Raw genomic sequence first — 5,000 nt, forward strand, 5'->3', positions numbered from 1 at the left:
AAACCTTGTTCTGTTTTATCCATGTGTAAATTCATAAGTCGACTCCATTGCTGAGTATTTTCTCCTTAAAACTGCAGTGAACCAAAGACAGTCTCAAAAACACGCTTTGAAATCGCTGGTGTTTCTGACGTCACAAACTACCTTGTAACCAATCAGATCAACGTGTGATCGTCAACCAGTGGATCTCTGAGCTGAGTGAGTGAGTGGAGGCGGGGCTCATTTGCATATTCATAGAACCGCGCATACTAAATGAGGCAAGGGTGTCGAGTTACATTCAAGACATTTTAAGCCAAAACGTTTAAATATATCATTTTGGTGATCAAAGATGAGTTTTAAGGGATAAAATGTTTCACTACAGGAGGATTTAAAAACATTGGAGGCAGATCTGAATGCAGTGGATTGTAAGGTCAAAAAATAAAATGAAACATGTGCATGGATGAATCGTTCACAATAAGATAAAAAGCATGCGTTTAGCTAGAATATTCATAATGCAAAATAGAAAATACACATTCATGACCAGTTTAGGAACATTTTCTCTATTTATTCGCCATACAGCATAGATAGACCAACTCCGCTGTAAGACGTTTTCATGATAAAATCAACTCATATCATTTCCTTTTTCACCCACAACCCCAACAAGCCAAGTTAGATCAGTTCAAACCAGTTTTAGTTCAAGACATTTCACGCTCCTGGTAAGTTTGAATGATTTCTCTAGGTGTGTAAATATGTCATGTTGTCATGCAGCGCCGCGTTAAACGTCTGTCATCATTGATTCGTGCTTTTGGCCAGATTTCAGCGCAGGGAATTTCCGATGCTCTCGTTTGAATATCTCTCACCATCTGAGTCAGGGGTCTCACCTCTCTCTCTCTCTCTCTCTCTCACTCTCTCTCTCTCACTCACACACACACACACTCGCTCGTGTCACACAACATCCTACTTCTCATCTGCATGCAAACACTTTCCTTACTGCATGTTTTCTCCTCAGGTTTGTCTGTTTTATCTGTTTGGTTTTGCTAAATCACACCTTTGCAGTCTGTCGTTCTCTTCGCTAGACTGGTCGTGTTTCTTCCCGTGCCGTTTACGGGAAACCCTGAAGTGTGTGAATCAACGGGGCCAACCCTGATGGAGAGCGTTTTGCATTCTCTGCGTCGAGAAGCTTGAACTGATCATGCTTTCTGTGTGGAGACAGAACAAGCTACTTCACTTCACTTCACAGCTTTACTGTAATTTACTGTAATCTATGGCCTCATGTGATCATGCATAACAAATGAAAATGTGTATTTGCATACCATGTCCAAGTAGAATAAAATGAATATTCTGTCTTCATTTCCAGTATATATATATATATATATATATATATATATATATATATATATATATATATAAAAAATGAAACTTAATGTTAAAACTAAACGCTAAGAATTTAGTAAATAATTTTTCTGTCAATTACTGTGTGAACTAACTTAAACACGAGATATATGTTGTCACGAGATATATGTTGATATATATATATATAGATGTTTCAAAATATATTGTTTACAATAGCCGCTAAAAGTGTTTAGAAACTTTTTGTTGTCTTTATGTCTGAAGATCTTCACAAAAGATATCAAATATCAAGTGTCATTTATTGTAAACAAAAACATTTCAGAAAAAGACATTTGTTGGGTTTTACTGCTATAATAACCGTTTTAAATGCTATTACGTTTAAGTACGTTTGTGTATGCCTCTTTTTTCTTTTTTCTTTTTCTTTTTTACAATAAATGACACTTGAAATGTGATATTTTAGCAGTTAAGATGCAAGTTAATTACAGTTTAGATTTTAAATTTAACCAGTTATAACAGTTTAAACAGTTTTAACTGCTTAAATATAAAATCTGAATGGTAATTTATTGTAAAGAACAATGCACAAACTCTTTAAAAATGAAACACTTCAGAAAAATATTTTTTTGGGTTTTAACTGCTATTTAGTTTTAATAATTAACTTGCATTTTAACAGTTAAAATATCAAAAGTTCATGTGTCATTTATTGAAGAAAAAAAAGAAGAAAAAAAGATGCGGTAACACTTTATTTTACAGTGTTTTTGTTACATATGTTACATATACTTACCATAGTAATAACAGTAAATTATGCATAATTACATGCAACTAACCCTCAACCAAATCCTAACCCTATAGTAAGTACATGTAGATAAATAATATCATACAGTACTTAAATATATAATTACACTGTAACAATGACACCTTAAAATAAAGTGTAACCAAAGATGAATATACATGCACACTTTAAAATCAAAAAGATTTAACTGTTAAAACACTTTAGTGTGTGTTGTTGTGTTTGTTTATGGTTAGTGGCTGATATTGGTAGTTAATGTTGAGGAGAACTGACTTCACACTAGAAAAGATCTTGATCTGATGAATCACATCTACAAGACTTTTTGACATTTGCTTGTTCTGGGTATTTGTTTGTGAGGCTTTAAGTGACAAACTGGGCATGAAGCGTCTATAATCACTGACGAGACCGAAGAAAAACACAGTGTGTGTGTGAGTCACAAGCGGACTATCCCGACTACAGTATTCCTAGAGCGCTGATTTAATGTTCTTTTACTGAAGCGTCAGTTTAGTTTCAGATGATAAATCCCAGAGGAGAAATAATAACAAAATCAGAAGAAATGGAAACTGAAACATCATACAGGAACAGCAATTATATTGAGATCTGAAACATTGGATTCTGGGTAAATAAGAGATCTTCTGAAAGACACTCGTTCGCTCTTCATTAATCTCTGTTTAATAACACGAACACGTCTGATGAAGCCTGTATGGAAGAGCTTCACACACACACTCCCAAAATCTCAATCCCAAGAAATATATCTTTTTAATATCTCAATTGTTTCTTTAAAACAAATATTAAACAGAGAATCAGCTTTTTGTCCTGATGAAAAGACCCCAGTAATCTCACACGTGTCTCGATAATGTCTAAAAATATCAAAGTCTGCAATTAAACATCAGAGATCTCAATACGAACCTCATCAAATGATCTATTATTCTCATACACTGCAAAAAATGCTTTTCTTACTTAGTATTTATGTCTTGTTTCCAGTCCAAAATATCTAAAACTTCTTAAATAAAGAAGCATTGACTAGATAAGTAAAATGACTTAAGAATTTATATCTTGTTTTCTAAAATTAAAACTAAAAAAAAATTAATTAAATAAAATTAAAAAAAAATCCCCATTGGCAGATAATTTTGCTTGTTTTATGCAAAAAGTTCAATTTTTCTTTTCTGAAAACAAGATATAATTTCTTATGTCATTTTACTATGTAATGTAGTATAGTAATGCATCTATATATATATATATACTTAATATATATCAGATAGTTGTTTTTCCCTTCTTGTCTCACTTAAATATATATTAATAAAGAATATATGTATTGCAAATGAATGCAATTAATGCAAAACAAAAGTAATGCAAAACATATTTTCATAACTTGTACATTTTTTTTAAAATCAAAAACAGTTGAGTGTATTTTTATTTCTCTTAATGAATTCTAGGAGAAACATCTGAAACCCAGTCAATAGAGATAGTGGAGTCTCTCCTGAGCTCTGAAAGAGAAACAGCATCTGACGCCCTACTGTGACACACACACACACACACACACACACACTCGAGGTGATGCTGTCGTTCAGCTGAGGAAGCCGCTGTTATCGGACTTTATCATGAAATGACTTGAGCTTCTGCGGGACTTCACACAGAATCACACAGGGACTGTTAGATGATGCAAACAGCAACACATGAGGCATACGGTGTGTTTTAACACATCTGACCCCGTCTCTGGGACATGAAGTTGTTCTGTAGCATGTTCTGATGACGTTTCTAGTGTGTGTGTGTGTGTGTGATGTGGTGCGTCTGTGACTCATTGTCAGAGTGTGAAAATAGCCGAGTCAGATTATTCACTGCGTGTTGTTGAACTTCTTCGAGACATTCGAATTATTGGATACTTTCTGAAAGGACACTAATCGAAGCGCACGTGATCTCGGCGAAGGTAAAGTTAAACGTGGTTTGGCTTTTAATGCAGTGACCTTTGACATTTTCTCTTCTTTGTTGCTCATCAAACCCATATTTGCAACTTGACCTTTTAAACCATCGGCGTGTTTCAGAGAGCCGCACGGATCTCGCCTTTTTTAACGTGATGCTTCCTTTCTTGTGTTTGTCTCTTCTCACACTTTCATGCTCATAATTCATGCTTTGTCATTCAGCACTATTTTTAGGGGAGTAAATGAGTGTAGAATGAAATAGTGTGGATTTTTGGCAAGAAATGAAAGTTTTGCAACGCCTCCGTTCAGAATCGAACAACTATTCGTCTGAAGTTTTCACCTCAGTTTAACCACAGGCTTTTAAAAAGGAAAAGTAAAGGTTTGAAGTTGGTCAGGATTTGCATACTTGAACTGTTTCCTGAGATAAACTATAAACTCTGATAAGTATATCGACATCAGGGTTTATTTTCCAGCTGAATGCGTTGAACAGAAGTTGATGTGTCGTAATGGCAGTAAATATTTGGTTGAGAGACGAAAACGCTATTTTTTACATAGCATACATTTAGCTTTAGTGTTTTAATTATTCTTATTTATTTTAATTATTTTAATTTATTCTATGTAAAGCACTTTGAATTGCCATTGTGTATGAAATGTGCTATATACATAAACTTGTCTTGCCTATTACCGTACATCCAACGCGCTTTACAATCTTATTTATTGTAATTATACATTTAGTAATAATTGTAAAAAAGCATAAAAAAACAAAAGCCAGACTAATTAATTGGCAAAGAGAAATGAATAAAACAAGAAAACTTACTATCATTTATATTTTTTTATATTTTTTATTATTATGTGTCAGTTAATAACAAATGACAAATATTAATAACAAATTTTCCATAATGTCTGCCATTAAAACATCATCTGAGAAGCGATTCTGTGACTCACACACACACACACACACACACACA

General features: G+C 33.6%; 1 protein-coding gene across 3 annotated transcripts in view; it reads left to right on the forward strand.

Moving 5' to 3' along the window:
- The window catches only part of LOC311092151 (zinc finger E-box-binding homeobox 1), a 49,524-nt gene that overhangs the window by 22,156 nt on the left and 22,368 nt on the right, over positions 1-5,000 (forward strand). The window contains exon 1 of one of the 3 annotated variants that reach the window (XM_084128524.1): positions 3,715-4,040. The exons of the other annotated variants lie outside the window; for them this stretch is intronic. The gene's annotated coding sequence lies outside the window, so the exon portion shown is untranslated. Of the gene's footprint in view, positions 1-3,714; positions 4,041-5,000 lie in introns of those variants that run through there. 3 annotated transcript variants of the gene reach the window in all.

This window comes from Abramis brama, assembly GCF_963993115.1.
Source record: "Abramis brama genome assembly, chromosome: 11".
NCBI classification, from domain to species: domain Eukaryota; kingdom Metazoa; phylum Chordata; class Actinopteri; order Cypriniformes; family Leuciscidae; genus Abramis; species Abramis brama.